The 26,556-nt window shown below is 47.3% G+C and overlaps 1 protein-coding gene across 3 annotated transcripts in view; it reads left to right on the forward strand.

Moving 5' to 3' along the window:
- Positions 1–26,556, forward strand: part of WDR17 (WD repeat domain 17) — a 2,439,098-nt gene that overhangs the window by 1,145,845 nt on the left and 1,266,697 nt on the right. The gene's annotated exons all lie outside the window — the stretch shown is intronic.

Raw genomic sequence — 26,556 nt, forward strand, 5'->3', positions numbered from 1 at the left:
GGGACTCCATTGATGCGAGAGGCAAGCGATATTGCTTCACAAACACAGGAGTCATGCCAGGGTCCGTGGGGATTGTTGTTGTGTGGATGTCAGTGCGACCACAGTCATATGAGTCTACCGCAAAGAGATCTTGGAAATCCAAGAAAACTTGTTTCAACTTTTGCTTTTGTTCCAGAGTCACACAGGCATCAGCTAGGTTGACTCTCTCTTCCACCATCTGCCTGAAGCCTGGAAAGACTTCTGGTTTGGCTATTTCAGCGGCCTCTTCCAGCTGGGTGGAGAAGTCCCTGGTCAGAGTGCTGATTTGGACCGGAGGCTTCAGGTGGGAAAGGCAGCCCTCATGTACCTGGAAAATCACCTCATCCCTCCTGAAGTCACAAGTCACATCTTCCTTACCATAGGGGCAAGAAGTGTACACCAGGAAGTTCCCCCCATGCCGGGTAAAGATCCTGTCTGGTGTTGTATTGTCATCACTGTCACTGTCAAAACAGTCCTTGGGGATTGGTCCTAACAGTTCATTTACTAAGTCGGTGGAAAAATGTCGGTCATCGACCGCCATTCCAATAATGGTGCCTGCGGCTAGAGTAATACTCTTTAAGTCGCTGTTATCCACCTCTATTGGAATGGTGTCATGTTCTATGTTGACTAATGGTGTTGGGTTTACCCCTAACCCTTGCTGTTGGAGAGAAGCATTTAGATGTATGTAAGCATCAGGGTTTTTCAAATGTTGTCCTCTTTTAACTTTCACTTCCAGGGAGAATTGTCGGGTCCTTTCTGGGATGGTGACTTCCTCTTTAATCTGAATTCCAACTGCATAAGGTAGCAATTGAGCTGACCTAAATGCTTTTTCTGGATCATCAAAGCCCATGGGATTATCCGCTAATCGGGACCAAGCTTTGAAGTTTATTAGGTCCAAACTAATGGCAAAGCGATTGAGAATGTCACTGCCTAAGTAAAAGGCGGCAGGGACGTCTCGCACGACCCAACAATTGTGGACTATGCTCTTGTTGCCAATGGAGATTTTGAGCATACACCTGCTTGGCAGGAGATGTTTGGAATCAGGTGCTTCCAGGTCCATTTCCCATTTGTCTATCAGTTTGAAGGTGGGAATGGCTGGATCTTTTGGGAGTTGGCGAAACATGGCTTCGCTGATGAAGCTCTTACCGTTGCTCACACACACTCGAGCGAGAACAGAGTCCTTCCCATCATTTAACTGAACAGGGATGAACAACTGCTCTCCAATTTGCTGAATATCAGCCAGGCTCTGAGCTGATTTCACATCTTTCTGGACTATAGGAGTGGGAGTTTCAGATTGTGGATTGGTATAGAATTTCAGAGTGTTTCCTTCCAGCGTGGAATACCACCTTAAACTGGAAGGAAGGTTGATTTTCAGAAATAGAGAGGACCCCCCATCACCAGTCTGTTGTCCTACTGCTATTACTGTCACATCTGGAATTTGGCTATTCTGGAAGTGAAATTCTACTTGGTCAGATTTTTGTTCAACCATGTGGCATGTGCCGTTTAAACTAACATGGTTGACACTCTGTTTTAATTTTATTGGTCGGCTAGTCTGGGTCCAGAGGACCTTGTTTACACAATCTATTAGGGGTGACAACCTTCTCAGGAGGTCATTCCCTAGTAAACAAGGGGTGCCCTCCGGGGTCACAACTATGACCAGGTGTTTCAACTTGTGTCGCCCAATTTTAATGTCCAAGTCTGCCGTCCCCTCGACGGGAATTTCCTTCCCGTCAAAGTTCTGCAGTTGTCCAGGAAGAGAGGTGAGAGGAATTTGGTAATTCTCTCCCCTTCCTGCATTCAGTTCATCAAAGGCCCTTCTGGACAGAAGGGTAGCTTGAGATCCAGTGTCCACCAGTGCCGAGATTGTACCCTGCCCCTGTACTTGTACCGGGGCATAATATCTTCCCTCCTTCTCCTCAAGGGGGCACAGATAATGTACATTTTTGGACAACTGGTGGGCTAACTTTCTGGTTTTGGACATTGCTAGCGAAGAGATTTGGGCAGAATTCTGTGGAGAGTCTTGGGAATCTGAAAGAAAAATTTGGCAACTGGAGATCAGAGCCATTGTGGGTTCCCCTGGCTCCGGTTCTGGGCCGCCCCCCCCTTTTTGGAGGCAGTCGCCAGGATGGGTTTGAACCAGGGGATTTTCTTGCTGTTGGTTCTGGGATGAGATGGTGGGCGGCGGTAGCTCAGTCTCCACATCTCCCCAGTCTGGATTTGCATCCCTAGGGACCCATTTTTCTTTGGGAGGAGTTCCCCCCTCTCTGAAGGAGAAGATCCTTTTCCCAGGATCCTCTGAGGATCCCTCTCCCTCAAATTGGAAGATCTGTACCTCCTCCTCAAACTGAGTCTGTTTGAGTCTTTTGTTTCTCCTACCCCCCCTCTGCTCCTTAGGAGGCAGACTTTCAGGGGCAAGAGATTTCGTTTCCGGTTCCTGGGTTTCCAGGGGCTGTTTACAAGTGAGGAAGGAAGCTTCCTCCAAGGCTTTACACCCTCCTTCCCCTTGTGCCTCCTCCCTGGGAACCGGTGAGTTATCGGGGTGCTGCCCCCGTCATTGTTCTGGAGCACCAGGTCCAGAGTTGGGTGCGTTCTGCGCCGGCATGCTGATCTGAGGGTTCTGCTGCGCCCTCAGTATATGACCCATATCCCGCGCCATGTTTTGAACCTGGCGCTCTAACTGGGAAACCCGCTCAGGCTGATACGGGGCCCTGTTTTCTCCCCTGGGCTGATCCCGGGAAGGGTAGCTATCCCTCCTCTGGTAATACCCCGGGTTGGGAAGATTTGGGTACCCCTCCACCCTTGGCCTCCCCTCTCCCGGATTCAGTGGTCTGGGCTCAGGGAATTGGGGAAAGAAGGATGGATGGTTTTGGGGCTGAAAGTTGGGTGGATACCTGGGGAAAAAGTTCTGCCCAGGATTTGGAGAGTTTCTGCCCTCCGGTGGGAAGTTTGGAGGGAAGTTCCCTGGGTTAGGTGCTTGGCTGGATACCCCCCCTTGGGCTGGAGGAGTCCACACATAACCCAGGATGGGTCGATTTCCCTTGTAACGGGGACTTACATAATCAGGAGAGCGAGGGACCTCATTTGTGGGGCTGCCTCCCTGGCTCCCTGTCTGTGACTGGCCCGAGGACCTTCTGGGCCTAGCATTATTAGGTGCAGGTAGGTTTTTAGGCCCCCCCATCTCCAAATCTAAAACGGGGGTGACCTTTACCTCTGCCACCTTGGCAGCAGCAGGGGTGGTGTTGGCTTTGGGGTTTTTCTGGGCATTACTTTTGCTATCTATCGGTTTCTGCACCTCATAGATCCGGGTAGCCTGTTCAATGACCCAAGCTAAGGATCTTTTCTCGTGAAAATCCCTCACGAGCTGGGTCATGATGTATTTGGGCAAGGCATGGAAAAACGTATTTATGAACTCTCTACTATCTGTGCGCACCCTTCTTGTGGTCTGTGCAAAAGCACGCTTTAACTCCTGCACAAATTCTTGTGGGGCCTGATCCTCCCCACATTGCAAATTGTAGGCTGCCTTGCGAGCCTCTTGAGGATTTCTGTGAACAGAAAAATGTTTCAAGATGGCCGCCTTATAGGTGGACCATCTTAAATGATTTTGGTCCTCCAGCCCCGCAAAGAAACTGGAGTATTCCGGGGAGAAGGTCCACTTTACATATTGAATACAGCTTTGGCTGTCCTTCAAATGGAAAGTCTCCATCATTTGTTCAAACAACTCTAAGTGCTCCCAAACAGAATACTTAGCGTTCTTATGGTAAGGCGTGATGACGCTCCTGATCGCCTTAATCTGCTTTAAGGGGTCCTTAAGCAAGGCCCTTTTTGCCTTATTGGCCTTTTTGGTTCGGGTAACCCTTGTCCATTCATCCTCGGACTCAGAGGCACTGCTCCCAGAGGTTCCCGTCTGATCTTCCAGGTTTTCCGGATTCTGCGAGCCTGGGAATGGCTGGCAGAATGTGGGGACCTGGTCTTAGTTAATAAGGGTCCCAGATGCTGAACTGCCCCAAAATAGCAGAATACTGGAGGCAGGTCAGGGACATTTTGGGTGATATAATGGGACAGGAACTACACCTCACATGTGTACAATATATACTGGGTTATACTTGGAAAAATGGGACGGTACAGAGTAAGTTGCTAAATCTGGACTTACTAATGGCTAAAAGAACTATTTTACAATGCTGGACCAGAAAGTGTCCTGTAAGAGGATTCAATTCAGCACTACAGCTAAGTTAACGCCTAGTCTAGAATACTGAATGAAAATCCTTATTGATATATCTTTATGTCCAGTTCATGCGTTCTGGATGACTACCCCTATAACACACAGTTCTCAGAAATGCAATCAATGTAAATCAGTTCACCCCAGCAAGCTTACACGACAGAAGTTTAAAACACAGGCAAATGCTTTGATATGTGCTAGCAATGGATGAGAAATATGCTGGAAATGCTTTTAATTCCCTTTCAGAGGTTCAGGGTGAGTGGTATCTAGTTAATATTAGTCCAGGCTCACACTGGCAATGATGCAGGGATAGTTAGCCGGTTAAACGAATTTCTGGCAAATGGAAGGCAAGCAGCAGCAGTTTTTACATGTGAAGAAATTTGCAAATCGCGGTAAAATTCGCGAATGCGTGTTCCGCGATTGCTATAAGGGGTAGGAATGCGGTTCTAGGTTCGTAGGAAAGCCACGATTCTAACCTTTCAGATGAAAGTTATTGCAAGTCTCTAGCACAAACGGTTGCAGAGATATGAGCGATTTTGTGAAGGTCGTTTTTCAGATTTGAAATTTTAAAGTTCAAAAAGACAAGTGCAGCTTGCAACTAGGAAATGACAAGTGACAGCTTTACAAATGACAGGTGACAGATTTGGATCTATCAGGCAGTTCTACTTAGGTTAAATAGATTGAATTAGATGAATTTAAACTAAGAGATTTGTTCTGCACAGTTTTGCTATGTACTCACACTATATTCTTGAGTGAAATGGGCCTCATCACGGATCTGGTCAGGGTTTTAGACTGGGCTCTGGTCTCTCTCTTCACAGTGATCTGGGTCAGCTCTCTCTGGTTCTCTGGTCTGGGTCTCTAGTTCTTGATAGATTGAAGTCTCTAGTTTGGCTCTCTGGAGGTTTGATGGAGGTAAAGTCTGGATCTCTGGATGTTGTATGGTCCGGCAGAGTGCGTTGCAGCAAATGGAATTGAAGGTCCCTATCTGTCCTGTCTGTCTGCTTTTATGTGTTTAGAATGTGGGTGTGTTCTAGCATCACTGACCCTACCTCTCTCTCAGCTTCTAATTGGTCAAACTTCCATTTATCATTTGATTGGGGAATGAACTGTGAGTCAGAGGGATGTCATTTTATGGCTTGCAGATAGGACACTCCTCTGTCAGATTGCACACATTCTATATTTGATAATAAAAGACATATTTCACAGTTACACAGTTGCTTGAAATTACATATACATGGCGTGGCTGAATTTAGCCATGTCTCTGTCCAAATCTGCTGTTTCTAAGAGCTTGCATTCAGAAATGGCACATAATTGACTTTTTAACTGATTTTTCAATTTCTGACATTGACCCAACTTTACATACATGTGCGCAGGGAGTATGGACATTAACTGATGAAGTTTCAGACTTTTAACATGCATACATTTAGAGTAATATCCACTTTTCCGCTAACACCCCCCTGAACATGCCACCGGGTCGAAAAACCTCTTAAAATGTGGGCAGAAAAATCACAAGAGTTATGGTGTCATTTATAAAATTTTCACATGTCCGCTCTATGAATGATCCATCTTTTTAAAGTTATGTTCTGGCTCCAAAGGGGTGTGGTTTCCTCCCAGCACAAGGTAGAAATACTGGTTTATCCAGTTCTGCCAAGCCAGCTTGCTCTCACAGGCAGTGCTCCTCCCCTTTCCTCAGGAGGAAGCCACTTTTTACGACCATTTACGACTCCTGCCAATAAAACCTTTGCCTGAGCCAGGACAGGGCTTTGTTCACTTTCCTGCAGAGCACAGGTAATTCAATTATCAGATAGATGGCATATCCTTAGTGTGAACAGCAAAAGGGCAGCTAGGCCTGGGAACACAGCTGTGACTCAAGTTTCACTCCTGATGGGGGTAGTTGCCAGGCAGAATTGGAATCTCTTTAAGCCAGTTTCAGATAAAATGTCACTTTTTGTTCCCCAGTTCCTGCATTCAAATAAAACTAAACATTTTTACATATGCAGCTAGAATGCTGATTCTAAGTGCAAAACTATGGCATTTCAACAGTTACAAAGGCATGTGACACCAAACATAGGTCACTCATTTCATCTAAACATTTTCGATTTTAGTGTCTTTAAATCCAGTGCAACTTAAACTGCTGCAATCCACAGCTCAGCCAGTCTTGTTATAAACCTTGTCTTATGATCTTCATTTCCCAGATTTTGTAAGCACACAAAACCTCATTCTGCCAAATGTCTGCTGGTGTTCAGTGAATATTTTGCACATGTTGCAATGTTTAAAATAGACACTTTGGCTTGCCTTCAGAGGAACACAGGGTGGTTTTAAAACGCCGGCTTTTGGATAGTGGTGAGTACTGGTACTGCACCCATTTTTGGGATTGAAGAATGAATTCCCCACAATTCTAGGTTGCATTTGGCAATCAGCATTGCCATTCCCAATGGTTTCAGACTACTGTGCGGGTAGTCCAATGGTGGTTTTAGGCAGTGTCCTTCTGTGCCCATAACATCGGCAAAAATGGGTGGCAGCCTATTCTTCCTGCATTTCCCTGTGCATTTTCTGGGAAGCTCTGGCCATCATGATGTTTTCATGTCAGTACTGCACAGTTTTGAGTTAGGGCTCGGATGCATGGGTAAATACATCCCACAAGCCCCCCTCTTGCGATGGCCATTCGGATTCACTGATGGGACTCGCAAGATCTGGGATGTTTCCTCATCTTCTTCCAATAGATGGCACAGTTCAGCATCTTTTCCTCCATCCGGTCGGATCGATCGGTTCTCCTCGCCGATCCTGATGGGAATATTGGGCGGTACCCCGAGCCCGTTGCGTCTCAGCTCCCGGTCTCCGGATCGTCCTCCTTGGCCCGTCTCAAGGTTTTCTTTCTCCTAGGACGACAAAGGAAGAGCGGCAATACCTATTCATAGACGTTTTTCCACCACCGTTGAGATAGTGGGGCAGCATATGCATTTCATCATCACAAAACATTACATTCTTATTTTGAAAAAAAAAAACAGTATGACTAAGAGACAGTTTCATACAAATCACAGTATGTTAGAGACTAGATGTGGTATGTTTTATGATTGGAACTGAATTAGTCTGAGACAGTACCCGCTAGGATTCCAGAGGATTCCTCCAGTTGTTGCAGAGTGTGCCTGGGATGGCAACATTTCAACTGGTTTATGTGGACCCACTTGTCTTCCCCCTCTGCCGAACCGCCTTTGGGGATGCAGATCTTGTAGGCCACAGGGGAGATCTTATCGACGATCTCAAAGGGTCCCTTCCACGTAGGCAAAAATTTGCGCTGCTTGGCCTGGTTCCTTTGGAAGTTGTATAGATAGACCCGGTCTCCCACCTAATATTCCTTCCTGGAAGTTTTCAGGTCATAATGGGTCTTCATGCTATCAGCTGATCTTTCTAGATTCCGCTGAGCATAAGCAAAAGCATGTTGAAGGTGTTTCCTTAAATTCTCCACATACTCATGAGTAGAGGAGGCATTTATCAGTGTCTGCTCTTGGGTCCTATAGAGCAAATGCTGAGGAAGCACCATCTTGCGCCCAGTCATCAACTCAAATGGTGACATTTTGGTTGCAGATGAAGGGGTAGATCTGATAGCCATTAGGACCAGAGGTAATCGGATATCCCAACTTGGCCCAGAATCTGCCACAAACTTCTTTAATATGCTCACAATGGTTCGGTTATATCTCTCTACTGCCCCAGAAGAAGCTGGTCTATAAGCAATATGCAGCTTTCTCTTGACCCCCAGTATCTCCCACATCTTTGTCATTACTTCACTGGTGAAGTGGCTACCTCTGTCTGACTCAATCCTTTGAGGTAGACCAAAACGGGAAAAGATGTGGTTAATCATCAAGGCAGCTGCAGTTTCTGCCTTGCAATTTGGGGCTGGGAGACATTCCACCCACTTGGTAAACAAGCATGTCACAGTCAACATGTACTTATTCCCCCTAGCCGAGCGAATCACAGGGCCTACAAAGTCGATTTGTAAATCTGACCATGGGAGTGTCATTCCCCTCTTTTGTAAAGGTGCCCGGTGCGTGAGGGATGATGGCTGAAATTGTGCACACACAAGACACCCCTTCAAGTATTGGTCGAGGTCCTGCCCCATGTGTGGCCAGTATGCAACCTCTCTTAAGATTTCCAATGTTGTGTGAAACCCCCGGTGACCGGCAGTGGCCGCATCATGGGCGTGACTTAACATCAGGCTTCGGAATGAGGTAGGAACCACCCACTGATCGTGGCCAGCTTTGGATTTCCTTACCAGCAAACCGTCTTGGATTCGGAACATTTTTGGACATTTCATCAACACTCTTAGGTCCTCTTTCCCATTGTAATCGGTATCCGTCAGGGGAAAGTTCTCAGGGTCCTCAAGGTGCTGGTAAAATTTACCAATAATTGGATCCCCCTTCTGAGCAGTAATCAAATCATCATCAGGGGTCTCCTTACTCCATTGTGCAATTGAAAGGTCGTTGTGAGCATTTGTCTTGGACCTAGTGATAGCAGTGACCTGGATTTCCCCCAACAGGGACTCAATCTCAATTAGATCTCCTTGGATGGCCCCGGTTTTGGCCAGCTGATCAGCTAAGTCATTTCCAGTTTTGTCTGGTCCCTCTACTTTGGAATGACCCTTGATCTTTTTCCAGTAGATGGTCATCCCATTCGATGTGACCAGATCATCAATGTTTTGGATCAACTTCCCATGTTTCAAGGGTTTGTTGTTAGCACATAACATGCCTCTGGTTTTCCAATTAACCAGGTGCTCCACGAACCCGTTCCGTACATAATCCGAATCTGTGATTATGACCAGTTCGTGCAGTTGATGCTGGACAGCAGTGAGGATGGCCTGATGCACAGCCATCAATTCTGCCACCTGACTACTTCGGGGACCAATTTTGTATCCAGCGGAGGGTTCTGGGGACTCATTCACCCATGCATTCCCTACGCCGGCCACCAGTTCTTTCTCCCCGTTGTTGTCAACATGGTAAGAGCATCCATCCACATAGACAGTGGGCATTCCCTCACACTTCTCCTCTTCAAAGACTTTGTGTGGGGAATTAAGGTATGCCTCCATGTTGTCCTTGATTTTCAGACTTTCGTCCTCGAGACAGTTTTCTCTGGCACAATCATGCAAGTCAGCCAGACCTTGCGCGAGGGGACTCTTCTTGTTTTGGCCATATCGGACCTCCACAGGAAAGCCTTGCATTGACAGAATCCAGGAAGTAATTCGGGAATTACTCACATTTCCTGCCCGGATTCTGTCACTTTGGAGATATTGCAGAGGCTGGTGTGGAGTCTCCACTATGATGTGTTCCCCCTGGATAAACGAGCGGTAATTCTTCAATGCCCACACCGTTGCCAGAAGTGCCTTCTCACAATCGTTGAATTTTTCCTCCACAGAGGATAAAGTTTTGCTCGCATAGGAGATTACTTTATTGACCTTGTCATGCTTTTGGTATAATACGGCCGTCAAGCACGTATTAGAGAACCCTGTCTCCAGGAAGAACACCTTGTTTCTGACAGGGTAAGCTAGGCAAGGCGCTTGTGAGAGGCTTCTCTTGAGTTGTCTTACTGCCTCGGATTGTTCTGGACCCCATTCCCACTTGACCACCCCCTTCAGGAGATGAATCAGGGGTCTGGTGATCTCTGCGTAGCCCTCAATGAACTTTCTGCTGTAATTAGTCAGTCCAAGGAGGCTCCTTAGTTCCCGCAGAGTTGTGGGGTCTTTCAGTTTCTGAAGTGCTTCCACTTTCTTTTCCTGGGGACAGAGACCCTGAGGAGTAATCTCATGCCCCAAGAAATTAACACGGGTTCTACACCACTGTGCTTTCTGAAAGGAAAGTTTTGCTCCGGCGGCCCTCAACTGTGTCAGAACATAACGGATCTCCGCTATGTGTTCCTCCACAGATGAACTTTTGATGAGGACATCATCTACATAAGCCAGGTTACCCCTTGCACCCAAGTCAGGCATGGCCTTGTGTAGAAAAATGTTGAATTCATTGCCGGAGTTGAGGTATCCGAAGGGAGTCCGGGTCCAGGTGTACTGCTGGCCCCCAAAGGTAAAAGCCAGCTTGTATTGGTCCTCCCTACTGACAGGCACGGTCCAGTATCCATTGGTCAGGTCTATTGCAGTGAATACCTGTGACCCCTGAATCTGGGCCAGACCTTGGTCAATGTAGGGCAGAGGCCATCGGGAAGTATGGACCCGTTTGTTGAGCTCCCTAAGGTCGGCACAGAGTCTCCACTGGCCGTTTGGCTTCAATATTCCCAGCACCGGATTATTGAAGGTGCTGTGGACGGGACGGATTATTCCCCGGGACTCAAGGTTCTTAATTATTTCGGTAAGGGACTCCATTGATGCGAGAGGCAAGCGATATTGCTTCACAAACACAGGAGTCATGCCAGGGTCCGTGGGGATTGTTGTTGTGTGGATGTCAGTGCGACCACAGTCATATGAGTCTACCGCAAAGAGATCTTGGAAATCCAAGAAAACTTGTTTCAACTTTTGCTTTTGTTCCAGAGTCACACAGGCATCAGCTAGGTTGACTCTCTCTTCCACCATCTGCCTGAAGCCTGGAAAGACTTCTGGTTTGGCTATTTCAGCGGCCTCTTCCAGCTGGGTGGAGAAGTCCCTGGTCAGAGTGCTGATTTGGACCGGAGGCTTCAGGTGGGAAAGGCAGCCCTCATGTACCTGGAAAATCACCTCATCCCTCCTGAAGTCACAAGTCACATCTTCCTTACCATAGGGGCAAGAAGTGTACACCAGGAAGTTCCCCCCATGCCGGGTAAAGATCCTGTCTGGTGTTGTATTGTCATCACTGTCACTGTCAAAACAGTCCTTGGGGATTGGTCCTAACAGTTCATTTACTAAGTCGGTGGAAAAATGTCGGTCATCGACCGCCATTCCAATAATGGTGCCTGCGGCTAGAGTAATACTCTTTAAGTCGCTGTTATCCACCTCTATTGGAATGGTGTCATGTTCTATGTTGACTAATGGTGTTGGGTTTACCCCTAACCCTTGCTGTTGGAGAGAAGCATTTAGATGTATGTAAGCATCAGGGTTTTTCAAATGTTGTCCTCTTTTAACTTTCACTTCCAGGGAGAATTGTCGGGTCCTTTCTGGGATGGTGACTTCCTCTTTAATCTGAATTCCAACTGCATAAGGTAGCAATTGAGCTGACCTAAATGCTTTTTCTGGATCATCAAAGCCCATGGGATTATCCGCTAATCGGGACCAGGCTTTGAAGTTTATTAGGTCCAAACTAATGGCAAAGCGATTGAGAATGTCACTGCCTAAGTAAAAGGCGGCAGGGACGTCTCGCACGACCCAACAATTGTGGACTATGCTCTTGTTGCCAATGGAGATTTTGAGCATACACCTGCTTGGCAGGAGATGTTTGGAATCAGGTGCTTCCAGGTCCATTTCCCATTTGTCTATCAGTTTGAAGGTGGGAATGGCTGGATCTTTTGGGAGTTGGCGAAACATGGCTTCGCTGATGAAGCTCTTACCGTTGCTCACACACACTCGAGCGAGAACAGAGTCCTTCCCATCATTTAACTGAACAGGGATGAACAACTGCTCTCCAATTTGCTGAATATCAGCCAGGCTCTGAGCTGATTTCACATCTTTCTGGACTATAGGAGTGGGAGTTTCAGATTGTGGATTGGTATAGAATTTCAGAGTGTTTCCTTCCAGCGTGGAATACCACCTTAAACTGGAAGGAAGGTTGATTTTCAGAAATAGAGAGGACCCCCCATCACCAGTCTGTTGTCCTACTGCTATTACTGTCACATCTGGAATTTGGCTATTCTGGAAGTGAAATTCTACTTGGTCAGATTTTTGTTCAACCATGTGGCATGTGCCGTTTAAACTAACATGGTTGACACTCTGTTTTAATTTTATTGGTCGGCTAGTCTGGGTCCAGAGGACCTTGTTTACACAATCTATTAGGGGTGACAACCTTCTCAGGAGGTCATTCCCTAGTAAACAAGGGGTGCCCTCCGGGGTCACAACTATGACCAGGTGTTTCAACTTGTGTCGCCCAATTTTAATGTCCAAGTCTGCCGTCCCCTCGACGGGAATTTCCTTCCCGTCAAAGTTCTGCAGTTGTCCAGGAAGAGAGGTGAGAGGAATTTGGTAATTCTCTCCCCTTCCTGCATTCAGTTCATCAAAGGCCCTTCTGGACAGAAGGGTAGCTTGAGATCCAGTGTCCACCAGTGCCGAGATTGTACCCTGCCCCTGTACTTGTACCGGGGCATAATATCTTCCCTCCTTCTCCTCAAGGGGGCACAGATAATGTACATTTTTGGACAACTGGTGGGCTAACTTTCTGGTTTTGGACATTGCTAGCGAAGAGATTTGGGCAGAATTCTGTGGAGAGTCTTGGGAATCTGAAAGAAAAATTTGGCAACTGGAGATCAGAGCCATTGTGGGTTCCCCTGGCTCAGGTTCTGGGCCGCCCCCCCTTTTTGGAGGCAGTCGCCAGGATGGGTTTGAACCAGGGGATTTTCTTGCTGTTGGTTCTGGGATGAGATGGTGGGCGGCGGTAGCTCAGTCTCCACATCTCCCCAGTCTGGATTTGCATCCCTAGGGACCCATTTTTCTTTGGGAGGAGTTCCCCCCTCTCTGAAGGAGAAGATCCTTTTCCCAGGATCCTCTGAGGATCCCTCTCCCTCAAATTGGAAGATCTGTACCTCCTCCTCAAACTGAGTCTGTTTGAGTCTTTTGTTTCTCCACCCCCCCTCTGCTCCTTAGGAGGCAGACTTTCAGGGGCAAGAGATTTCGTTTCCGGTTCCTGGGTTTCCAGGGGCTGTTTACAAGTGAGGAACGAAGCTTCCTCCAAGGCTTTACACCCCCCTTCCCCTTGTGCCTCCTCCCTGGGAACCGGTGAGTTATCGGGGTGCTGCCCCCGTCATTGTTCTGGAGCACCAGGTCCAGAGTTGGGTGCGTTCTGCGCCGGCATGCTGATCTGAGGGTTCTGCTGCGCCCTCAGTATATGACCCATATCCCGCGCCATGTTTTGAACCTGGCGCTCTAACTGGGAAACCCGCTCAGGCTGATACGGGGCCCTGTTTTCTCCCCTGGGCTGATCCCGGGAAGGGTAGCTATCCCTCCTCTGGTAATACCCCGGGTTGGGAAGATTTGGGTACCCCTCCACCCTTGGCCTCCCCTCTCCCGGATTCAGTGGTCTGGGCTCAGGGAATTGGGGAAAGAAGGATGGATGGTTTTGGGGCTGAAAGTTGGGTGGATACCTGGGGAAAAAGTTCTGCCCAGGATTTGGAGAGTTTCTGCCCTCCGGTGGGAAGTTTGGAGGGAAGTTCCCTGGGTTAGGTGCTTGGCTGGATCCCCCCCCCTTGGGCTGGAGGAGTCCACACATAACCCAGGATGGGTCGATTTCCCTTGTAACAGGGACTTACATAATCAGGAGAGCGAGGGACCTCATTTGTGGGGCTGCCTCCCTGGCTCCCTGTCTGTGACTGGCCCGAGGACCTTCTGGGCCTAGCATTATTAGGTGCAGGTAGGTTTTTAGGCCCCCCCATCTCCAAATCTAAAACGGGGGTGACCTTTACCTCTGCCACCTTGGCAGCAGCAGGGGTGGTGTTGGCTTTGGGGTTTTTCTGGGCATTACTTTTGCTATCTATCGGTTTCTGCACCTCATAGATCCGGGTAGCCTGTTCAATGACCCAATCTAAGGATCTTTTCTCGTGAAAATCCCTCACGAGCTGGGTCATGATGTATTTGGGCAAGGCATGGAAAAACGTATTTATGAACTCTCTACTATCTGTGCGCACCCTTCTTGTGGTCTGTGCAAAAGCACGCTTTAACTCCTGCACAAATTCTTGTGGGGCCTGATCCTCCCCACATTGCAAATTGTAGGCTGCCTTGCGAGCCTCTTGAGGATTTCTGTGAACAGAAAAATGTTTCAAGATGGCCGCCTTATAGGTGGACCATCTTAAATGATTTTGGTCCTCCAGCCCCGCAAAGAAACTGGAGTATTCCGGGGAGAAGGTCCACTTTACATATTGAATACAGCTTTGGCTGTCCTTCAAATGGAAAGTCTCCATCATTTGTTCAAACAACTCTAAGTGCTCCCAAACAGAATACTTAGCGTTCTTATGGTAAGGCGTGATGACGCTCCTGATCGCCTTAATCTGCTTTAAGGGGTCCTTAAGCAAGGCCCTTTTTGCCTTATTGGCCTTTTTGGTTCGGGTAACCCTTGTCCATTCATCCTCGGACTCAGAGGCACTGCTCCCAGAGGTTCCCGTCTGATCTTCCAGGTTTTCCCGGATTCTGCGAGCCTGGGAATGGCTGGCAGAATGTGGGGACCTGGTCTCCTGTGTCCTGCGCAGTTCAGAGGAGTCTTCAGATTCATCCTTGCTGCCAGGATTTGATGGGTACCCCCTCCACTGACCTAACTGGGCAGAGGTTTTCAGGATGCCCTTAATGGGCCTACTCTCCTGGGGTTCCCCACTGAACTGTACTGTACTTGGGTGCCCTTACCCGGATGCCCACCCCTCCATTCCTGAGTGGTACTGGCCTATGAGCCCCATACTTTTAGCTGGATAGTAATCTGCCATCCCTGTGGCCCTGTGCTCATGTGCACCAGGGGACATGGGGGTGGCAGAGTCCAGGGACTGAGAGGTATGAGGGCCTCTGGTACTAGGGCTCCTGAGGTTATGCTCCGGAGTTTCCATTTCCCAGCGAACCTCATCTCTATCCGCCCCTGCTCCCTGTTGCAATGCAAGAGCCTGCATTTGTGGCTTCAGTTCCTCTGTTAAGGCCTTACTCGACTCTATCAGTTTCTCCTGCATCGCTACCTGTTGCTGGAGCCTATCATTGTGTTGACAGAGGGCCTCATTCTCCCTCTGTGCTTCCTGGTTGGTCCTGGAGAACTGGGCCAGTCTTTGCTGCAGGAGGGTTACCTCCTGAGCTGTGTCCCTATTGGCCTGCTCCTTTCTTGCTAGAGCATCTTCCACCCTTCTGGTGTGCTCTACCAAGTTCTGGTTTTCTTTTTGGAGATCACCCAGCCCCTGGAGGGCCAGGTGATTTTCTTCAATTTCCTTTTTTAAGTGGCAGACTTCCTGGCCTATGGCGTCTCTTTCCTGACTAAGAGCCTGCATTTGTGCCGCCAGGTCGTCCCTTTGCAGTTGAAGGGCACCAGCTTTTTGGCGCTCCTCATCAAACTCTGCCTGGGTATCCAGGTCTTTCAAGATCAGCTTGTTGCTCTCAACCTTCACTCTATCTAGATGACTTTGCAGGGTGGCTACCTGCTCCGTGCATGCCCTGTTAAAGTCTAATTGTTGCTCCAGCTTTTTCTGGCTCTGCAGTAAGGAGTCCAAACTGTCTTGGTGCTCCTTCTGCAGGGCCAGAAATCTAGTATCCTGTTCTACCTTTTCCTGTTGCAGCACATCCACATCCTTCTTTATTTTAATGATGTGCTGCCTACTATCATCTTCTGACTCCTGGCTCCTCTGCAGCCTCTGCTCAGAAGAGACCAGGTCAGATTGGGCCTTCTCTAACACCATCTGTTGCCTATTTGCCAGATTTTGGCTTTCAGCACATCTATCCTGCATGTCTCCCATATATAGGTACAGGTATGCTGCTATCCTGGCAATCTTATTGTGTTCCTCTTTGGCTTTAGGAGCCATATATAGTTCACTCAGGGCCACATGTAAGGGACCCTGATCTCTATATATATCTGACCCTGTTTCAGTGACCTGTCGCGTGATGGCCTGCAACCAGGCATCCTGGCCCTGTTCAGTCCATTCACCTCTCACAAATAGCTTATGCAAGAGGTGCTCTCTGGCTATTTTCATGTCTACTAAGGTCGTCATTCTAGAGATTGGTCTCTGTCCTGACTTACAGAAGTTAGTATTTTATTTTTGCAGAACAGAACTTTTCTTGGATTGTCCCTTTTGAGGAATGCTTCACAGCGTAATGCAGCGTGGTGATCCGACCGGATGTATGTATCCCGTCAGTTAGCACACTGTATTAAGCTGCACAAGTGGTAAATCTAACCCAAACGTCCGGCTCGAGCCCCCAATTTGTAAGAGGATTCAATTCAGCACTACAGCTAAGTTAACGCCTAGTCTAGAATACTGAATGAAAACCCTTATTGATATATCTTTATGTCCAGTTCATGCGTTCTGGATGACTACCCCTATATAACACCCCTCTCTTGGAATCCCCCTGACCCCACTGAGCCAAGAAGTAGTTCTGTTTTGCAAGTTTAAAAGGTTTATTTGATAAATTAAAATATATATATATAGATATCAGACTTTATAATAAATTAATAATTGAATAGCACACTTAATCTGATATGATAAAGATCAACAACGGAGAATCTGGCACTAGCACACTTCTTATAATCACTAATGAGTTGACATGAAATGGATAAGGTAGCACACTGGTAAATAGGAACAAAAGTATAATGTGGTAGAGGATGCTTTATGTAAGCTCAGGTGGATGCAATATTCAATGAATGCAGTACAGAAAATACTCAATATGATTTCAACCAAACAATGTAATCACTTTTCTCTGGCAATCCCCTCCCCCCCTTGATGCAAGGCAAGGAAGTGGAAGGAAAACACACAGTTCTCAGAAATGCAATCAATGTAAATCAGTTCACCCCAGCAAGCTTACACGACAGAAGTTTAAAACACAGGCAAATGCTTTGATATGTGCTAGCAATGGATGAGAAATATGCTGGAAATGCTTTTAATTCCCTTTCAGAGGTTCAGGGTGAGTGGTATCTAGTTAATATTAGTCCAGGCTCACACTGGCAATGATGCAGGGATAGTTAGCCGGTTAAACGAATTTCTGGCAAATGGAAGGCAAGCAGCAGCAGTTTTTACATGTGAAGAAATTTGCAAATCGCGGTAAAATTCGCGAATGCGTGTTCCGCGATTGCGGTAAAACTATAAGGGGTAGGAATGCGGTTCTAGGTTCGTAGGAAAGCCACGATTCTAACCTTTCAGATGAAAGTTATTGCAAGTCTCTAGCACAAACGGTTGCAGAGATATGAGCGATTTTGTGAAGGTCGTTTTTCAGATTTGAAATTTTAAAGTTCAAAAAGACAAGTGCAGCTTGCAACTAGGAAATGACAAGTGACAGCTTTACAAATGACAGGTGACAGATTTGGATCTATCAGGCAGTTCTACTTAGGTTAAATAGATTGAATTAGATGAATTTAAACTAAGAGATTTGTTCTGCACAGTTTTGCTATGTACTCACACTATATTCTTGAGTGAAATGGGCCTCATCACGGATCTGGTCAGGGTTTTAGACTGGGCTCTGGTCTCTCTCTTCACAGTGATCTGGGTCAGCTCTCTCTGGTTCTCTGGTCTGGGTCTCTAGTTCTTGATAGATTGAAGTCTCTAGTTTGGCTCTCTGGAGGTTTGATGGAGGTAAAGTCTGGATCTCTGGATGTTGTATGGTCCGGCAGAGTGCGTTGCAGCAAATGGAATTGAAGGTCCCTATCTGTCCTGTCTGTCTGCTTTTATGTGTTTAGAATGTGGGTGTGTTCTAGCATCACTGACCCTACCTCTCTCTCAGCTTCTAATTGGTCAAACTTCCATTTATCATTTGATTGGGGAATGAACTGTGAGTCAGAAGGATGTCATTTTATGGCTTGCAGATAGGACACTCCTCTGTCAGATTGCACACATTCTATATTTGATAATAAAAGACATATTTCACAGTTACACAGTTGCTTGAAATTACATATACATGGTGTGGCTGAATTTAGCCATGTCTCTGTCCAAATCTGCTGTTTCTAAGAGCTTGCATTCAGAAATGGCACATAATTGACTTTTTAACTGATTTTTCAATTTCTGACATTGACCCAACTTTACATACATGTGCGCAGGGAGTATGGACATTAACTGATGAAGTTTCAGACTTTTAACATGCATACATTTAGAGTAATATCCACTTTTCCGCTAACACCCCCCTGAACATGCCACCGGGTCGAAAAACCTCTTAAAATGTGGGCAGAAAAATCAGTCATTTATAAAATTTTCACATGTCCGCTCTATGAATGATCCATCTTTTTAAAGTTATGTTCTGGCTCCAAAGGGGTGTGGTTTCCTCCCAGCACAAGGTAGAAATACTGGTTTATCCAGTTCTGCCAAGCCAGCTTGCTCTCACAGGCAGTGCTCCTCCCCTTTCCTCAGGAGGAAGCCACTTTTTACGACCATTTACGACTCCTGCCAATAAAACCTTTGCCTGAGCCAGGACAGGGCTTTGTTCACTTTCCTGCAGAGCACAGGTAATTCAATTATCAGATAGATGGCATATCCTTAGTGTGAACAGCAAAAGGGCAGCTAGGCCTGGGAACACAGCTGTGACTCAAGTTTCACTCCTGATGGATAAAATGTCACTTTTTGTTCCCCAGTTCCTGCATTCAAATAAAACTAAACATTTTTACATATGCAGCTAGAATGCTGATTCTAAGTGCAAAACTATGGCATTTCAACAGTTACAAAGGCATGTGACACCAAACATAGGTCACTCATTTCATCTAAACATTTTCGATTTTAGTGTCTTTAAATCCAGTGCAACTTAAACTGCTGCAATCCACAGCTCAGCCAGTCTTGTTATAAACCTTGTCTTATGATCTTCATTTCCCAGATTTTGTAAGCACACAAAACCTCATTCTGCCAAATGTCTGCTGGTGTTCAGTGAATATTTTGCACATGTTGCAATGTTTAAAATAGACACTTTGGCTTGCCTTCAGAGGAACACAGGGTGGTTTTAAAACGCCGGCTTTTGGATAGTGGTGAGTACTGGTACTGCACCCATTTTTGGGATTGAAGAATGAATTCCCCACAATTCTAGGTTGCATTTGGCAATCAGCATTGCCATTCCCAATGGTTTCAGACTACTGTGCGGGTAGTCCAATGGTGGTTTTAGGCAGTGTCCTTCTGTGCCCATAACATCGGCAAAAATGGGTGGCAGCCTATTCTTCCTGCATTTCCCTGTGCATTTTCTGGGAAGCTCTGGCCATCATGATGTTTTCATGTCAGTACTGCACAGTTTTGAGTTAGGGCTCGGATGCATGGGTAAATACATCCCACAGTCCCCCCACGTGGCAGGATTGTCTTAATGAGATGATCTCAGCTAACAACCTGGAAGAACTCTATATGTCACTCATACCAGAGACTGTAAGGAAGGCATGGAAGGCATGGTATCAAGAATAGCTAGACACAAGTGATCACAGTTCAAGGGTGTTTATTAAACTGTATAGTTAGGTTGGAAAAACGCCTAATCTAATCCTAAATCTAAAATGGGAGCAACCTATGACCATCAAATAATAATAAGGCAGTCCTACTGGCGTTGTGTCAAATAAAAAGGGCCTATAATAAGAAAAACCGATTTCCAATTCTTACGTTAAATACAAAAAGATTGTGGGATAGGGTTTCACAATAACGAAAGAAGTGGTCACAAATGAAAAGTCAGGATTTGTTAGTCGGAGTCTTCCCTACCCACGTTTTGAGCACAGGACAAGGCGGGACTCCTGAGCACAGCACACTCTCGAGCTTTCCCAGCACGAGACAACAGTTTCGCCTCACATATCAGACCTTAGTTGCCAAGTCTCTTTTCTACAAAAAGTCTCTTGTCCCAAAGTACCTGATTGGGTTTCAAAAATAACAAACAAACGAAGTTCTGTTCCAAATGCACATTGGTTGATGGCTTCACCCCTGGGTCCCCCTCTTCTGGGCGCAGACCCTCAAACAGTTCTCATCAATATCCGGATCTTGGAGGTTGTCTCTCCTGCTTCCGAGGATCTGATAGGTTGAAATAACAAACAAAAAGTTATTTCGGATTGCACATGAGGTGATGATTCCCCACCCGTGGGTCCCCCTCTTCCCGGCGCAGACCTCTCTTGAATATCACCCTCCCTCCCGTCGGGTACATTCTGGCTTATATTCCAAATGATTTCTTGTTTGCATTCTCAAATCTTAATGTCTTTTTAAACAGTTCACCATGGACATCCCTCTGCTGGGTTCACTTTTGTCAACACACTGTTTCTTTCGGTCTTTAGACTTTACCCCTCTTTAATGGCATCCCTCCATCACAATTCCGTCTACTTTCTTCTGATGCAGGATTTACTTCTCCTGTGTTCTTAATAATTGGTCGGTCAAAGACTTCCGACTGTAAAGGGATTTTGCTAGACCCCTGTATGACCACTTTGACCTTTTCCTTGCGGCTCCCCTAGGGCCTTCTGGTATCAGTAGTTTCATTCAACAAAGGATCAACCAGAGTATCTCGAGTGAGCACCCACGTGGTGCCAGACCCCTCTGCAGCTGGTCTTCCCTTAAAAATGTACAGTTCTGTGAACTTTCCTCAATGTGCCACTTTGCGACTTACATTCAACACAGTTTGGTTTCTTTATCGGTTCCCCTTCGACTCACCGGCTGTGATGAAATTATATCTGGAGTCAAGGCCGGTACCGCGGTAGCAGGCGTCTCCCTCTGTCCTGCATATTAGCGTAGGCACACTCTGCGCACCGTTGACATCTGCTGCAACACACTTGGGCTATTGTTCGCGGTCTTACGAGTCCTTCTACGGAGGTCTCAAAGGGCAAGGTTGCTTTTCTCCTTGTCAGCCTATCGGCGCCTTTCTCCTCTTGAACTGCTGTGCTTGGATAGCTCTTTCGTCGTGCGGTCTGCCTTGCTCCACCACTGGGTCTCCCTCTGTCAGGCTCAGAACCTTCTTGAAGTTCCTCAAGGTTCTTCATCAGCCAGGCTCGGACCCTGCTTCCAAAAGTCACAATTTGAACAAAAAGGTTTTGGGACTTCTAGTCCCAGAATGCATTGGGCTGATTTTGCTCCCACTTCATTGCTCCCCAAAATGGCACTTTCTGTCTTTGGTAGCTGCAGAAGCCAAAGGGTATGTTTGTAGGAGGTCAGGGTCTGTCCCTCTGCCCCTCAGAGACCTAGATTTGCCTGCCTAGCGAGTTTAACTGTCGGTACCACCAGGCTACCCCAGTTGCCCGGGGTCTTGCCATCTGGAAGTACAGTTGCACACTGCAATCTCCTCTCTGGTTGCAGGGGAAGTGTTTGGGCGGTGGTGTTTTTCTCCTCCTCCAAGTCTCCCAGGGTCTCTGCAGCTCACTAGGGCTTTCTCCTCCTCTCCAGCACCTTCCAGCATCCCTGACTCGCTCAAAGGGTGCTCTCCTGCAATGCCTTTTATACTTCCTGGGACTGGTAATCATGTTCGGGTGTGCATTGTTGGAAAGGGAGGCCTGACTTTGCCTGGCCTCGTTAGTGGGACAGTCTACTGTAGAAAGAGGAGAGTCTGTTTTCTGTGTCTTTGGTTCCATGCTGGTAATCCGCATCCTTGCAATTGCTCTCCTCCTTGTCCCAGTCTTTTATGGAAAAAGGGAGGGGGGAGAGTTGAGAAGTCAGTAACTCCTGTATAATAGGATGCCGAAGAGGTATCAAAGCAAAGGGTATACCGTATTTCCTCACTAGGTGCCCATAACCTGCTCCCTGGGGTTCTGTATAGTGAAAATCCCTTAGGTTTTTCACAAGACTCAGTCCCCTAAAGATATATAGCACAATGTCTGCTTGTATTTTGCCCACGCTACTCATGGAGACAATGTTTGGTAGGTACGTTGTGCAGTCCTTCAACGCTGGTAGGGCCTTTATTCGGCTACCTGCATCTAGTGCCTCAAGGGTCTCTTGGTTGCGTGTCGGTAATGGATCTCCATACTGACTGCTGAACTTTTTGTTGAACTATGTTCTTGTTTTTATTGTGTTCTCTTATTTTTTGATAAACTGTAACCACCATGCATAATAAAGATTAAAAACCAAACACCTGCTACAAGTGATCTTTACTCTTTGAAAAGGCAAATGCTGACCCCACCAATTTAGGTAACCGCCAGCCAATTTGCAAACATTAACCAAAAATTGTGTAGAGTGTGCTTACTTTACATCTTCAAGGATACAGCGAAGCAAACAACCTTTTATATAAGGGATAATCTGCATTTAGAGTGAGCGGTAACACAGAGACAGCCTTACTAGATATTTGAGAACCGTCTCTCAGCTTGCTGGACAATAATCAAAAGGCATTCCTGATTCTTCTTGGCTCTCTATCAGTAGAGCATAACATCCTTCTAAAAAGACTACATCAAACACTTAGAATAATCATACGCTTGGAATACAATAGACATCCATTAGGCAGTTTGCATTATTCCTTCCTGGTCAGAGCTCAACAGACACATGCGAAGTATCACAATGCTTATACCCATTACTTTGGTTGTTTTATGCATACATGATGCCTCAGGTACACATATTTGAAGTACAGTCTGAGTGCTTCCGGAATTGTGCCTTTGATGCTCAACTACTGCTTAAGGCCCTTAGTAAAGACACCAACAACACACACGTCTCATAATGTTTTATCAATATCCAAAACTGTACAACAAAGAGGACACTCGGTTTTAACCCTTTGGAAACCGAAATCAGACACAAATCGCTAGTTTATTTCTTTCAACTGGCCAACTTTATTAGGTACTCCAACTGTTCTCATAAGCAGTAATAAAAACCTACGAAACCAATTTCATAATGCTTTCTGTTCATGCACAAATGAATGCCCTGATAAAAACTGCCTTGTTCAGCTTCACTTCCCGAAGTAAACTAGACTACTGAATTAGGTTGTACTGCAGACTACTCAAACACCAGATGAATAGAATAAAACTTGTCCAGACCCGGGTTGTGAGCTTTGCTTTGGCCTAAATAACACAACCATATCTTGTCTGAAATGGCTCCTCGTTGACAAGAAAGGCTAACAGAAAACGCTCTGTATGCCACGTGTGATCTGATGGAACAAATGACCTGACAAATTGCATCTCTTATTACCACATTCCTGTCTGCTTCTATCGAAAAACAAAATTGTCAGTCCACGGACTCATCCTGTTGAACTACTTCCCCCTGGAAGTGAGGGGCATACAAAACCTGATTCAATTCCGCTGACAACTAAAAAAGAAACACTTAGAAGACTGGTCTTCCTAATGACGTAAGGCAGAAAACATCTAAACCCACCATGGATTGTTTCCCAGAACGACACCGAACTCCAATGGACTCAGATAATTGCATACCCCGTATGACATGCTTTCTTTTAAAACTGTCTTTTTCTATTTCCTGTTGGACCCTAAAGTGACTCTGAATTTGTCCTTGCATGTACAAATCAAATAAGTAAATAAACAAAGGCATTCCCAACCTTTTTTGTCTGTAGATGAGCATGCAAGGCTCTACCTGAGCACACAAAGGTGTATCTGCCATCTGATGGCTGTATGTGGACAGCGATAACTGTTAACTGTTCCTGGCAGGGGGTGTGGCTACGAGAGCCATGTGAGGAGTCGAGCGAACGGAGAGCTCCTGCGATCCGGCATCTGATCCTGATCAAAAGTGCATATATGCACGCATTTATGCCCTGAAAATCAGAGTGCCCGTTTATGAATGCGGTACACAGATTTCTTGTACTCCTGGTGACTGGGCGAAGTGAGAGGACGCGGCGCTGCGGTCATTGCTGAGTCCGCGTACCCCAGAGAAGGGATTCAAAATGGCGGAATGGAGGATCGAAGAAAGGAGCCCGCTGGCAGAGGGAGGACAGAGCTGGAACGTTTGAACCAGCGCACTGGAGCTCCTGCGTTGCCCGCCGGAACACTGTTGTCCGGCACCTGGGGGCGAAAAAGTGGACAAACTCACGTGGGTCCCCAAATTGGATTGCACCCGAGGCCGTCTGCAGAGGGACATGGCAGCCTGCGAACGCCGAGGTGGGCGCTGGGCAGGGGAGACCCATCGGGGTTTGTGCTGCCCCAGCGCCAGCGTCGGACCACATCCAAGCAGCACCCTTGAGGGTGGTGGAGCGGCCCGAAGAGGAGGAGGACGCGTTTGGGCACCTGGCGAGCTTGCCCGTGATAGAGTAACCTGGCTGGGGGACATGAGCACTGAACGGGGTGGCGTGACCCACACAGCCCGGACGGGTGCACACCCCACCTGAGCGCGGACTTGTGACATGCACCTGAGGCACCTGGCGTGGGTGGGGTGCTGTGCAGGCACTGGGGGTCACCAACTGCACATGAAAGCAGCCCGCCCAGCTGAGGCTGGCTGCGGACACACTGCCATGCTGTGCCGCATATACCTGGGCGAGAGTGGCACCCAAGACAAAGCGGATGCAACCAGGCAAGCCGCAAACATGCATCCGTAGCAGCCACGGGCCCGTGGACCCATGATAGCATCATACATTGGTGCGCTGGTGCAGCCCACAAGGCCAGAGAGGTGCAGGCATATTCTGGCCCAAACGAAGACCTTGGGCCTCCCAGGCATACGAACTCCGGTGGGGGCGTGTGGAACGGCCCCGTGCGTGGCAATCAGGTCGAGGGCACGGATGTGAATTGATAGACATTGAGAGACTGGCAGGGACGTGCCCCCAGGACGGCGGGCCACGTGTGGAGGACATAGGAGCTGAGCGAATGGGACACCCCCTGGCCCCTGCATAAGGCGGGAGGAGAGGAGGAGTGAGGAGTACCTTGCGGAGAGCGCCGCAGAACACTGCCCACGTGAGTAGGCTGCACCTGTGACTTGGTGGGGCCCACAATTGATACACGCTGAGCCTGCAGGGACACCCAAGAGGGCCCCGAGCACTTGGGGGAGTAGCCATAGACCTCGAGCAGTAGGAGGTGGGGCACACAGACTTGGACAAGTGACTCACCAGTGCACAATAAAGTTGGAGGATTCAATTCACCCCAGGCGCAGACTCGGCAGTATAAAGGAACCCACAACATAGCCCGCCTGGGTCCCCCTGCCAACCGGGGACCGGGTATACGTAAGCCAGAGACCACACACCGTGAAGCTTGTACGCGTAAGCCCAGAAATATCAGGATGGCCAACATACTGCCTAAAACAAATGGCAAACAACCTATGATCGATGATTATGCTAAAACATCGCCAGTGGCGGAGGGAGCTAGGAGCAAGGAGAGAACCCCCACCGTGGGTATAGCCACCACGAGCAAAGACCAGGAGAGCCTTGCAGCAATAGCAGACCTGAAATTGGCTTGGGAAAACAAATTGGGAATGGCCATGGTGGAACTGAAAGTGGCACTGGAGCTCAAAGTCGGGGCTGTTCAGAAGGAGGTGAATCTCCTCCGGCAAGACATCAGAACTCTGGCAGAACGTACAGGCGACTTGGAGAAGGAAGTGGCCCCGAATACAGCTGCATGTGCATCCCAAAAATCTGTTTCATGCCCTAGAACAACGCGTGGGCAACCTGGAAAGCAGGGCGGAGGAGGCGGAGGGACGCGCCCGGAGGAACAATATACGTATCATAGGATTGCCTGAGGGAGCTGAGGGACCTAACCCCACCAAGTACATCGAATCAATGCTGCTGCAGGAGATAACTGGAGGAGTGCTGACCCAGGGGTTCGTGGTGGAACGGGCGCATAGGGCCCTGACGAGGAAGCCACCACCGGGGACCCCTCCCCAGGCCGGTAATATTTTCACTGTTAATTCCTTCAACTTCCATCAATACTGTCCAGGTAAATGGTATTTGTTATGTTTTTGGTCAATAAAATGTTGGACCATAAAGCTGACACCATGAATGCACAGGCATTGGAATATTCCAACAATAGAATAAAAGCCTTAAATAAAGCTATTCATGTTCCGTGATAGGAACTTTCTATAAATGTAAACACTGTGAGAGTTTTTGCACATTGTGGAAAACAGATGGTTTCTTTATAGCTAAAACCTATTTCCCTAATAAAGATTTACATATGCAAATAAAACATCATAATTAATTAACAATATACAGGGATATAACAGCCAGCCTATCTACTGCCCACCTGACCCCAAGCACATGCCTCCATCAGAGCAGCCCAAACCACACAGTTAAGGTGCAACCAGTGTCCCTAACCACACCCAAGGGTAGGGGATGATGGCACTTTAAAATCCAGCCAGCTGAGCCAGTAAGTGTCAATCCTTGGGAGAGCTGGCAGGAAGAGAACAGCAGGCCGTGGAAGACCCTGTTTATGTGTGTGCTCATGTGCGTGTGCACGCGCGTGATCTGTGCAGGGGCGTTGAGTAGGGATGTGATATCTGCAGTAGAGTTACAGACCTGCTGTCGAGGGACAGGTGGTAGTAACAAACGTAGTAATGTGGACTACAGTTATGTTCTTTTCAATCAAATATACGTGTTACAGTTGTGGCTTTGTGTAATGGAGATATGTTTGCCCATTATTCATGCACTACTAAAATGTCAGTTAGTCTCTACTTAAAGAGTCCTCTTAGTGAAGGAAAAAAAGAGTATTTTGCCT

Source organism: Ambystoma mexicanum, chromosome 6q, assembly GCF_040938575.1.
Source record: "Ambystoma mexicanum isolate Mex_15411 chromosome 6q, UKY_AmexF1_1, whole genome shotgun sequence".
In the NCBI taxonomy this organism is placed as follows: domain Eukaryota; kingdom Metazoa; phylum Chordata; class Amphibia; order Caudata; family Ambystomatidae; genus Ambystoma; species Ambystoma mexicanum.